Raw genomic sequence first — 13,426 nt, 5'->3', positions numbered from 1 at the left:
TTTTCATTGCCATTTGGTTTCTGTGTTGTGATCGTTCTCCATTGTTGATTCAATTGTGCTGTTCTTCATGTGGCTGTGAGTTTCATTTTGATTGCTTGCAAATTCTGCTAATTGGATATTAGCTTATATTTCACATGTATCATCTATAGTTGACTGTTGTTGGCTAATGCAAATCTTTGATGCTTTATTCTAGATAGCTAATTTGAAACGTATATTTTGCTTTTTGAGTTCTCTGTCATTTTTCCTCTATTTTTGATTCGTTATGGATCTTGAATGTGTTGTGGATGCATTTCTTCTTTTTTCTGTTTTTCTTCATGTGTTCTTAGTGGACTATGTAGATGCATATGATTCTGCCACTGTTCTTCACATATAGTTTCGGTTGTATTTGTTTAATTTTGATATGCAATTTTGTGGTTTCACATTGTTCCATCTAGATATGTCTGTAGTGGAGAGAGAGAACAACATAACTCAACCATTGAGAGACAGGATAAAAAAAAGTACTCAAAACCGTCTTAGGTGATAACACTTCTTCCCACACTATATGTCTTTGACCTCACAGTTACAAGTACATTAATGGAGAACTGAATCACAAGAGGTGTTCGTGATGATACGTTCTGGTTCTATGAAAAAGCAAGCACCTTTTTGAGAGGAAATAAGGAAATTTTAATTACCTGATTGCACCAAATGAGTGTTGAATGACAGAAGTTAATGTACAATTGGGCAAAGGCTCCTTCTGCAGCTATTCAGGGTGGAAAAAATAGGAGATGCATCTAATGTGTATAACATGTTCGATAATCTGGTCCAGAAGGAAACCTTACCTACTGCTTTAGGAAATGGAACTGATGCTAGTCGGTGATCATGTGAAAGCGCAGCTTCAGCATCTATGACTTCTTCGGACGTACTTGCAGCACGCGAAAGTTTTGTCCTTTCAGTTAAAAAATTTAATGTGCTTGGTGAACTTTGGTTGCCTTTTTTGTTTCACAATGAAAACATGTTTATATTATGAGTGCTTGATTGATGGACTATAATTTTCATGATTACTATATATTGGTAACATTACTTCTGGATTGGAGAGGTATATGTGTGTTTACCAAATAGTCCCAAACTTTTACTTTTTACCATCACCACATTGGATTTGGATGGTCATGTTTGATGTTTGATCAGGAATATGAAAGGACAATAGAGCAACCTGTCTACTACAAGTACAAATGAACCAAACAATATGAGATAATGCATTTGTCCTTTGGCTTCCCCAACTTTAGTAGAAACCCAGTGTTCATTTAGCTGCAAACTCTATTAGCAAGTTGGGACTACAATTTCTTGTAATATGCCGTCTTTATTCAATAGATTCATGTTGTTATAGCAGTGATATGATAATGCAAATTCAGTAGGCGTTTGGCCATGAAAGCCAGATCTTTTTAACTTTATTTGGTATTTTGAAGATGGAATGGAAGTTGGAGTTGTGTTTGGTTATAGTTTTTGCAAAGAATATTTGATTGTTTGAATGTACAGAATGTGAAAAAAGTGAAAACAAGATTTTAGGTGTTTTTCAAATTTCAAATACAACAATTTTCATGGCCAAATGCTAATTTTCGAAAAAAGTGAAAAAAAAATCCGGAAAAAAGTGGAAAATTCTCATGGCCTAAGGGGTACTGAATTATTGTGCTTAATTAGTTCATTCAGTTGAGCTAAAGCCTACAATCGTTATCATTTGAAGTATCATTTGGGTTACAAGGGTTTCCTTAGAGCCTTCAAGTAACTTGTTTACAGAGATGCTTCTGTTGAACCTAGTTTCCACGATTCTTTGGTGACAGCCTCGACTTGTATAGCTACCTATCCTCTCCTTTTCTTTTTCTATCACTAGTAAACTTGAATGAATACAGTGCTTTTGCAAGATGAAAGAGTGAATAAGAATTTGCTCAAGTGAATTTGTACTTCTCTTCGGTCTTGATGGTATTCTATTTATAGTTGCGACTGCTGGGCTGTTTTGTGATGGTATTGATGAGATTGTGGAAATCAGTTATTTCCTTTGACTGATAATCCGAATGCTTGCTCTAAGGTAATCCAAGGGATTTGCCCTCAAATCAAGAATCTGTGAGATTCTTGATTTGCAACTTCTTGCTTCTTGATTGATATCTAGATGGGGCTCCTCCGAGAGTTTGGTGCAGATTCTTGATTCATATCTTGGTGCTGCTTCTCCTTGATTCTTGATTGATAAGTCTGAATCTTCTTTTCTTCTTGGAGCAGTGATTTGATTGTCTTTCTTGATTTATTTTCTACTCCTCTTGGTGCGCTGATTTGTGTCTTTCCTTTTGTGATTGTGAGGTTTCGTACTGGTAATTAATGCGCGTTGCTGGAGCTCTTTCATCTTTGACAGCTGCTTGATTTCTTTTCCTTTTGGGTCCTCCGGGACAGCCAACGTATTTGGCTGCAAGGTTTTCCTTTTGTAAGCACCGAAGTTTCGCATGTTACTTCTTGTAGGACCATGTTGTCATTTGATCTTTATAGGTCTTTTCCTGCAATAAATTTGGGGTTAGTAATGTCATTATTAAAACATGATGGGGCTAACACTTTCTAAAACCGAGAAGTATGAAGTAAGTTTTAAAAAAATGAAGTGTAGAACTTCCTTATAATGTGATGGGCATGAAAGAGACTTGCACTTCTTCTTTTTTTTAAAAATATTGGTAAGCTAAAATAATATAAGTTAAGATCAGTGATGCATCTTACAGATCTGCATCTTACAAATCTTTGTAAGTCCAACTGTAAAAATAGATATAGTGATCCCACCAAGCACGTGCTTTAACTTCTCTCTAATTAGTAGAATAGGTCCTTAAAAAGGAAAAAAAATAATAATAAGGTCCTTAAGAAGCGGAAATGAGTGACCTGTTTCCTTTGTTAATGGGTAGGATAACATTTCTATGATTTTCTATAATGCTTTCCTTTCTTTACATTTTGCTTTGTTCCTCGCTTTACATTTTGCTCAGTTCCTTTCTTTAACATATTTTACTTAGTTGCTCGACATCTCCTTTATACATGATGTGCCAGATTAAGACTAAAAAGGAGCTTGATTGGCTATATTTCTCCAAGAGCATTGTAGAAGTTGTATTACAAGTTTAATGACATCCTTTTGAAAAAGAGTGACCAGATTTTTTCTAAAAAGCACTATCATTTTATCTGTTCAACCAACGATGTAGAAATGAATTATTATCCAAGTTAAGTTTCTATGCAAGTAAAAGATCATGGAAATATTAAACTAGATGGACAGACTGTGTGAGTAGATCTGAGTTACTTTATATTTTCAAAGATGCTATACTATTAGGAATAACAGATGTTTGTGAGAGTTCAGAGATTGCTCAATGAGTTTGGATGATCAATGTATAAAGTGAAAAGGTAAGGAATCTACTATTGAGTGCCTGAGTCGGCAACTACTTTAAAACTAAGTTAACAATAAATATATACTCCTTTAAATAATAAATGAGCTGTTTTTCCTCTTCCCATAAGTATGATGGGCTAATAAGCTTTGTTTCATAGCTTGAATTAGATTTAACAGTTCCTTGGACTGTTGATAGCAAAAGAAATTTTGTGATTCTTTATGCATTGATAACACTGAAGGGCTGCTCAATAAAATTTCGAGAATCCAGGTATATATGCTGCATCTACATTGTGAAAGAACTTGATTGTGTTTTAAATCTTTATTTGCAAAATCAGAGGAGAAGAATCTGTGAAGGGGCTGTAGTAATTGAGGTTGCCGGTGATCTGACCACGACTTTGTCCCTGATACGGAGGTAAGTGTATTTTTCATGTACCTCATAGACACTGACTTTTCCCTTTACAGCATGTGTTTCTCATTTGGACCTCGCAAAAATGAGTTACTTAATATTTCCTTAAGGATCAGGACAAGATTTTGAAGACTTTACTAGGGAACAATTAGATTGTATTCAATTCTTTGTAAGCATGCATCTTAGTATTAATATTGTTCAATGATTCAAATTGAGGAAACTCTGGCGATATTGATTTATAAAGAACTCTAAGCTCACTACTATTTTCATAAATCTAAGAAACTCTTCTAAAGGGTTCTCTTGTATGTGACTGAAGAGTTCGTTGTCGGCATTATCTATTACCGAACACATCCCTTTCCTTTGAAGTATCTTTAATCTACTAAAAGGTGTTTGGTAAATCATCAGTTGAGGCGGCTAGTCCATAATATTCCTAAGAAGTTGAGTGTACATTAAAACATGCTTAGAGAGTCAAAGTAACTGTTTCAAAATTTAACCTCCCAAAAATATACTGTCATCAAGTTTACAACATTTTTTAGACAGTGGCGGATCCAGGGTTTTAAGGTTGTGCGTGCTTGTGAGGATCCACCTGGATGACCCAGGACCGGGTTGCCCTCCATGACATGCATGCTTGACATACTTGGGCATTGTATGACTTGGGTCGCAGACGGATCGCACAACTATGCCATCTTCACTCTGCAGAGCTACGGGTATCGAACCCGCGACCTCAATTGGTAAGAGGCGTTCCCTTTGTGGAAACAAAAGGCTTGAGGTCGCGGGTTCGATACCCGTAGCTCTGCAGAGTGAAGATGGCATAGTTGTGTGATCCGTCTGCGACCCAAGTCATACAATGCCCAAGTATGTCAAGCATGCATGTCATGGAGGGCAACCCGGTCCTGGGCCATCCAGGCGGATCCTTACAGTGCTTTACTGCCTATAATAATAGACAAACATTGTTAAAAAAATCGATAAAATAGAGAAATTTTTTGAATTTGGGTTAGGAAAGTGAAGAGGAGGCTAAAAATTTGAACCAAGCAAGTCACTATCTTTTTCTCCTTTTTTGTCACAGTGAATTAGATTTTTTTTTTTTTTAAGTATAAAGTGAGCAGTGGTAAAAGTAAATGAAAGTTAGATAGTAATATTAAAAAGAAATCTACTAACACCATAAGTCAGCGATAAAAAGAAAAAAAATAGATGCGAGTACTAAGAGTTAACAAGATGGATCAGAATATTTTCCCAAAAAAGTGCTGAGGCGAGTATCGATGGGTGCTCGAGCACACTTCACGTACTACGTGGGTCCGTCCCTATTTTTTGATGTCACAAGGCCTTAGACTACTTTTTGTTGACAGGTAGCTCCGCTTCTAATAAGACGTGGAGTAAATGTGGACGCTAAGGAAACCAAGAGTAATACAAAAATTGGAACAATATGTAAAGTCAAAGTTGCATCACTCCTAACAATTGCTAGATGAAAAGTCACCTAGGCCACTGATATGTTAAAATATGTATTTAATTTTACTGTGGTTTATGTTTTTCATATTGGAATCTAGATAGCTGCTGATTTGTAACAATTTTTAATAGATATCGTAACATTTCTGTCAAGTTATCTGAGTATGGGACTCTTCCTGGTAGTGCAGTAATTGAAGCAAAACAGTGGAGAGGCCATGATATATTTTTGCAAGTTTTGTTGATCTTGTAAAGATTGTTTCCCATGTATTAGATATTCTGCAATTGATGTGTCGTGAGGGTTCTTTAAGGATGTGCATTTTTGTATGCTTTGCGTTTTCATATCTATTGGAGCTTTATATACAACTTTTTCTTGTGATACTGCTATTATAACTATTTAATTATTTAATAAGTGAAGCTTTGTAGTAGGCGAAGGGCAAAATAATTATTATGCACGAGTCCATCCATCTTCAGACGCTAAAACACGTGCCCCATTCTGCTAGCTTTCTAGGACCTTCTTCCTCATTTCTTGCAGTCTTGCCCTCAAGCTTTCGTCTTCTTCTTTCCTTGCTGGTTATTACTCTCTTTTTATCTTTGTTCAATGTAATTTTTTTCATCAATGGAGTGTTGCATGTGGATAATCCATTTTAATATTATGAAGGATTTTGAGATTTTCACTTTGAAACTGGGGTTTTAAGAATTTGATTAAACTCTCATTTCAGTGATCGGACTGTTGAAAAATATCAAGCTGAGGCATGAATATTGACGATCGAGTAGGAAGCTTCTGCACCATCAGAGATTAGATTTGGATGTGGTTGTGAGTTATGTTCTTCTCTATCACTTTGCTCAATTTCTCCTGTATTTCAATTCGCCTTCTTCTTTTGCCTTTTCGTCTTCGCTATAATCCCTCTTTCTCTTCGTTACAGTTTCTCTAGCATGTCCCTTGTTCATTTAGTTATTCCTTTTCTCTTTATTTGTTCGGCTATTGGCGTATGTCAATTTGGATTTTGTGTTGGTTTCCTCGCTTGTACTTTTTAATTTGTAGTTTGTTGTATGCAATATTGGCCTTCAGAAAAGTTGCATGTATAATAATACATAAACAGGCCCTTAAACTTGGCCTCAATTGGCAAGTATGCCCTCCAACTTTGTGTGTGCACAAGTAGGCACCTCAACTTGTATTAAGTTGAACACTAACACAAATGCTGACGTAGCACTGATATGGCACATTTATTTTGGAGTGTTCAATTGATAAAGTGGAGACAAGTTGAGTTGCCTACTTGTGCACAACCAAAGTTGGAGGGCATACTTGCCAGCTGAGGCCAAGTTTGAAGGCCTGTTTATGTATTATGCCTATATTTTGGGTTGATGATGTTGGCAGACAGATCAAATACATGCCAAGATTTAGTCAATCGTAGAAGGGATGCAGGGATGTGTATGACTATGCCGATCATGAACATGATTTTCCTTCTGCTCTATTTTTGTGAGTTTTTTTTTTCTTCTGCTATACTACATGTGGTTACTATGCCATCCATTGTATTAGTCTCTGAAACTATATTTTGAATTGACTAAAGAACAGGATATTGTTAATATTTGTCGAGTGTTTAGTTTTCCTTGACATGTCTTTATGTGTTTGACACTTTAAAGAAGGAAAAATAATTATGGGCATCATCATGGAGAGTGCAGCGGCATGGCTTAGTTCATAAAGATTTGTGTAATAACAATGGATCAATTTTCCAAGAAGAGAATGTGTTTGATATAGTAGCTTATGCACTACAAATTCTAAGAATAAAACAGTAATTATCGAAGTAATAGGCTGTGGACAGTATTATGGCATTCACAGATGTCATTGAGCTTTAGTATCGTCGAGCCTTTTTTCCTTTTTTTTTTTTTTGAGTAAAAGGTAACTGCCTTTTTTTCTTTTTCGTTTTTGCACAAATCAAAGAGGTTATAGTCTAATGAGAAACAATTACCAAATAAAAAATTTAAAACAATACATGACATACATTGGTTGAAGTTGCAGGATTTCCTGGTTTTCTATAGTCCAGTTGGCACTGGCATGGATATGGTAAAAAGGTCTATCAAACTCTAGACATAGCTCAAGAGGATATTTAAGCTAGGAAACTATTAGTTCAGTTTGCAATAAATAAATGTTGACAATTAAATCTCATGGTACTGAAATCCTAATCTTTTGTTCGTATTATAAGTGAAGTGCAAATTTTATAATTCAGACTGACCATTGATATAGGGTCCCAATTTAAATGACGCCAAACTTTCAAAGCGTCTCCGCCGAGTTCCTAGTTGCTTCGCTCACTGGTTTGTCATATGAACTCCGAACTATTATTTTTTCTTTAGTAAAATTCAAAATTGTAAAGTTGCTGGTAGAAGGGGAGCCTTGGCGTAACTGGTAAAGTTGTTGTCATGTGACCAGGAGGTCACGGGTTCGAGCCGTGGAAACAGCCTCTTGCAGAAATGCAAGGTAAGGCTGCGTACAATAGACCCTTGTGGTCCGGCCCTTCCCCGGACCCCGCGCATAGCGGGAGCTTAGTGTATCGGGCTGCCCTTTTTTAGTAAAATTCAAAATTGTAAGTTCCTCTTTCTGTCTAGCTAATTGCTATCCCTTTTACTTGGGATACCCACTAAAAATAGCCAATCAATATGTTGTTCTTGTTTTGTCCTCTGGTGAAACACGACTCTCAAAGAAAGAACAAATCAAAAGAGAAGCAGCACCTGGAACAATAGAAAGAAGGTAAACAATGCTATTCGAGATAATTATTTTTAATAAATTTTCTCAGTTATGTTTGACTATCAAGTTTAATTATATGATTCTCATGGTTTTACCTTCGTGCCTCTTAGATTTCTTTCCTCCAAGGAAAGGTAAGTTAATTGCTTAACATGCTGAACTCTAAGCAGTATATGCAGTTTATCATTTTAATTTTACATTTTTACCATCTTAAAAGTATTGGCTGGCGACCTGAATAATTTGGGATTGGCGCATATTTATAGAATCCAAAAACTGCTGCATGTAGGGTAAGATCTTTTGGAGCATATATATCTGGCTCTATAGGCGCTTGTGCCTGTGCATGTAAGTAAATCTACATATATCAAGTTGGTGATTTTTTTCCAATTGGATGTGCAGCTGGATCCTATTGTAAGTCTGACGACAATTTCTTTTATTTACCTTGGTATTATTCCTTGATAAATTTACAGCGAAAAGGTACTAACTGATAATTTTAAGTTTTCAATTTTAGTGTGTGTTACTGAAACTGACTTTTAGTTGCAGTAATACTCAACAACAAAATTTCTGAAATTAGGGCTGGTACTCCATACATTGGATATACATCTAAGAAACATGCTCTATGGACATCTCCCTGATGCAGAACAGTAACTTGAGTGCAAATTTGTGAAAAAGCCGATGTCGGTGCATCCAAATTTCTGAATTATTATAATTATGCAGTTGAGTTCATTTTCTAACTTCATATAGGAAAGTACTCGAACTGGATGATACACAGTTACCCTCCAACAGATGTTTAATAGGACTTGAAATGCATTGCCACTATGTATTACAGCTAATGAGAATGAATGGGGTGTTTATGGTATTCTAATGCAGGTTAATGCTTTTGTGAATATTCTTTCTGGGGGTTGCACTTGGCTGGTCTATGTGGTACAAAAATGAAGATGAAGTGGCTGTAAAATCTGCTGAAGAACACACCAAAACATGTTGAGATGGTTTGAGAAGCACCCCTAGTAAGTTGCTCTCATTGTCATCATTCTGCTTTGCTTTGAATATGTTTTGAATGTAGAATTAGGTGTTGGATTGTGCTATTGTGTTGGTAATTTAGCAAATTTACCTTCAAAATAACTTTATTGGTTCTAAGTCATGATATTGGGAATTAATTTGTGTATTTGGTATATTTTTAGCTGTGATGTTGAACTGGAACTTGTGCAGATGATTTTCAACAGTTATTTACTTAGTCTTTAGAACTTAAGAGCAGCAGAAAGAATAGGAAAATGCTTGGAACTTGCATTGCTTTTTGTGTTATGTATTTCGTCAATTTTGACTGAGAACTCAATAGTCAAGTTTCATTCAAATTAGTTAATAATTAGTCGTTTTGACTGACTGTTTTTACATAAATGATAAGTAGAAAAGCGGTAGGAACTAGAGTACCTTGTGGAAGAGCTCAGAAATGTCTAATAAAAAGTTGATTCTTTGTGAATATAGGAAATGAATGATATGCTTGTAGATTGCTCACAGCCATTCTTAATTTCTAGCCTGCTGTATTTTAGGAGCTTCTCTGTTTCGCACGACGTTGTTCTAGAATGTGCTTTGATTTTAAGAATCCTTAGCATCAATCTATTTCTTCTAATATCTTCTTCAAGGGGGTCTAATATACTTGAAGTCAATATAATGATACAAAGGTAAGTCTGACTTGAAAGCAGGCTTCTAAATAGAACTATGAAGAGAAAGTGAATAAATAACTAGCCATCTTTATAATTCGATACACAGAAAGAGGATGAAGGTGTAGATCAAAAATACCACATATCACAGAAACATGGTTACCAGTACCCTTTCCCTTTCCCTCTCCATGACATGATATGTTAGTTCAGTGCTTTGCTCCATTCTTTATACACGCCTTAGTTGGGGATCTACTGCCAAATTTAACTCTGTGTGTCATACCTATAACCTAGCAACTCATCAGATGATATAACATCCTAAAGTATCCCTGCATCTATACCTCATGCTATTCGAAGCTACTTGCACTAGGGAAAATGAAGCTCTTAGCTTTATCTGTCACATGTTGTTTAAGTTATTTTTTTAGTTTATTATACTGGGAGTTACTTGCACTAGGGAAAATGAAGCTCTTAGCTTTATCTGTCACATGTTGTTTAAGTTATTTTTTTAGTTTATTATACTGAGAGTTACTTACACTTTGAAAAATGAAGTTCTATGTTTTCACCAATTATTTTTGGTGTTCACATTGTGACTGCTCTTTCGTTGAAAAATATGGAGTAGAGATATCTAAATAGCTGCTATGGCAATTGTAGTAAGGCACTAACAATGTCACTTTAGTTTTACCTGAATCACTAACAAGACAAACTAAGATGTTGGCATACTTTTTCTACTCTCTAATTTTTTTTCCATTTGAAATTGTCTAGAAGTTTGCAATTAACTACACATATATCTGTTAAATTTTCCTCTAAGCGAAACTGATAAGAATCGGGTTACTTGAACAAAACAAGAATTATAATGCGGAAGCGAAAATACGAAGATTAAAGACAAGAATGTAAAGATAGGCGAAATTCAAGAATAAAATCCCCAAATTTCAAGATTAAGTGATAAGAACCCTAATTGGTCTTAGTATTCAAAATTAGCGGATTAAGACTAATTAAGATACTAATAGAGTCAATTCAAAAACTTATATCAAAAGTGATCTAGACCCCTATTTCGAAGAAATTAGAGACAACAATTAGTATAAGACTAATTACCTTCTTTAATTGACGAATAAGAACCAAAGATATCAAGTTAAGAATTAATCTTACCTCCTAAAGAATGCTTCTTGTAGGGTTGCAACATAAATCCATAGTCACTACACACAAAGGTGTAAATAAGAGAAACTCTCAATAATAATAATATTTGTCTCGTGAAAATAACAAAATCCACCCTATTTATAGGGAAATCTATCCCAAATAGAATGGGATTCGAATTCTATTTTTATGGAAATAATAAATAATAAAACCTAAATAGGATTAAACTAGGAAGCTTTAAACTAGGAAAGCATGTAAAATAATACCAAAATTCTTCCTAAAATTAACTAACAAGAAAATAAGGGAATAATGGGATAATGTTTGGCATCTAAATACATTTTTTTGCGCGGATTGCCCTTCTTTTGGGGTGGTCTTTAAATTTTGCCCCTCATATTTGTGGTCTTTAAATTATGCCCCTCATATTGCTGGTCTTTAATTTTTGCCCTTCGCATTGCAACACTGAGCGTTCACGCAGAAATCATGAGGTTCTGAGTTCGAACCCCCGCTCAAGCATAAATTAAAAAAGAAAACTGCAAGGCAAGGTTTGGGTCGCGTGTATGCCGGACCCGGCATAAACTTATGAAGGAATTACCAAAGTTATGCCGGACCCGGCATACTCATGCCTTATGGGCAAACTTGGCATAAGTTTATGCCGGGTCAGACATAACTTTGAGATCTCATGTCAACTTTTTACAGATTTTTAGTGACATCAAAATGCTCTATTAAAATTCAAGTGGTTTTTGTGTCAATGTGGCCTAAAGACTTTCTTTGCTACATTTCCTGTATTGGATATATTATAACTGCTCTTGTTAATATATTATGGGGTAGTGTTAGAAAAGAGTAGTTGTCGTGATTTTGTTCCATTATATCTAAGCCTAGTTTTTCATGAGTATTAACACTATGATAATTGTTGACAGCATTTGCATGACGATGAGTGGAAGAGGCCACGCACAAAGTTTTTACCATGAAGCCTTTTAGTTCTGTAATAATATTGGAAGGAGGACAATGAAATTCTTCCTAGGTACCCTCATCCGGTGAGGGCATACTTTTAATGGGCAAACTTTTATGCCGGACCAGGCATAAACTTGTGAAGGAATTACCAAAGTTATGCCGGACCCGGTATACTTATGCCAAGTCTGCCCATAAGGCATAAGTATGTCGGGACCGGCATAAGTTTGGTAATTCCTTAACAAGTTTATGCCGTTGGAGGCATACTTTTAATGGGCAAACTTTTATGCCGGATCCGGCATAAACTTGTGAAGGAATTACCAAAGTTATGCCGGACCCGGCATACTTATGCCAAGTCTGCCCATAAGGCATAAGTATGCCGGGTTCAGCATAACTTTGGTAATTCCTTCACAAGTGTATGTCGGTAGGGGCATAGCTAATTTAAACTCTGTCTTGCGAATTTTTTTTTAGATTTTAACTGTGTGGGGGTTCGAATCTGGAACCCATGGAATTTAGCTGAAGGGCAAAACTTAAAGATTTCAAATATGAGGGGCAAAATTTAAAGACCACCCCAAAAGAAGGGCAATTCTGCGAATTGCCCATCTAAATACATGCCATATCTGCATGTTTGGGCGTGAGAATTTCAGCCCCCTTTGGGCATGATTCTCACGTGTAAAGTAGTCCATCTTGGGTTCTTTATGGGCTCCATGTGAGCCCCTCTTTTTTGGGCATCATGTGGGGCGAATCTTTTCCTTCTTGGACTTGGACTTGGACTTGGAAATACGTGTAGCACTTAGTCCACTCTTCATCATAATTCTTGGGCTCTTTTTCCACGAAAAACATCTTTTTTATTTTTCCTTGAAGCCTGTCACCTTTAATGAACGTATGCCACCGTGGATGCTATCAGAAATATATATATCTTTTAATTTGTATGTCTCTAATCTCGATTTTTGCACTCTTATTAATTCCAACTTCTTTGGCTGATGATATGTGTACTTGGTTTTTGAAGGTACTTCGAAATGCCTCCTTGCTATGTGGTTTCTGGAATAGCGAAGGTTGGCTACTGAGTTGGGGACTATAGCTCTAGCTCATTTGAAATGATCAATCAAGAAATGCTTGATGCATTTTATATATAATTTTTGGATATTATTACTACTATATAGAAATGAGAATGCTGGGGTTTTGTCATCCTCACAAACTTGTATCCCCCATTGAAAGCTTGACATGTGTTGTCCAACTTTTAGTTTTATTGTCCCATTTTATTTTTCCCTTGAGTTAATTTCATATTGCTTCAATTGCCACCATGTAATTTTGTAAATAAGATCAACTTTTGAGACATTTTGTTAGGCTAATATTACAATTTCCAACTCCTCCTGTGCTACTTATTTCTTTTAAAAAAATTCTCAATAATGTCATGTGATAATTTTATCTCAATTTATGTGATACTTTTTATTTATCGAGAGTTGATTTTATTTTATTTTAAGTTAAATAGAATTAAATACAACAAATTGCAACTCTTATCATATCAATATGATCTAAATACGTTTTAAAATGTTGGTCAAAGTTCACATAGTTTAAATCTTGAAAAACGAAAAGTATCATATAAATTGGGACAAAAGAAGTATGTTGCATCATATATGAGATTTTTTTGGGTAATTTAATCAAACCAAAATTTTATATTATTCTAAAATCTTACTTAATACCTTTTGAAAAATTACTAAAAGTGTCATCACAAC

General features: G+C 35.4%; 1 long non-coding RNA gene across 6 annotated transcripts; it reads left to right on the top strand.

Annotated features, from left to right (window-relative positions):
* The first annotated feature begins 2,226 nt into the window (after positions 1 to 2,226).
* On the top strand, positions 2,227 to 13,058 carry LOC132623816 (uncharacterized). 6 transcript variants are annotated; one of them, XR_009576433.1, is made up of 5 exons: positions 2,227 to 2,446; positions 3,709 to 3,785; positions 5,942 to 6,699; positions 7,465 to 8,963; positions 12,700 to 13,058. It is a non-coding gene; the product is annotated as an uncharacterized LOC132623816 (long non-coding RNA). The 6 variants fall into 6 exon arrangements; XR_009576429.1 differs by having other exon boundaries at positions 5,942 to 8,672; positions 8,827 to 8,963; XR_009576432.1 differs by adding an exon at positions 11,660 to 11,776 and having other exon boundaries at positions 5,942 to 8,963.
* The last annotated feature ends 368 nt before the right edge of the window (positions 13,059 to 13,426 follow it).

This window comes from Lycium barbarum, chromosome 12 (genome assembly GCF_019175385.1).
Source record: "Lycium barbarum isolate Lr01 chromosome 12, ASM1917538v2, whole genome shotgun sequence".
Classification (NCBI taxonomy): Eukaryota; Viridiplantae; Streptophyta; class Magnoliopsida; order Solanales; family Solanaceae; genus Lycium; species Lycium barbarum.
The sequence above is the reverse complement of the archived record's forward strand: the minus strand, read 5'-3'. Positions and strand labels throughout refer to the sequence as shown.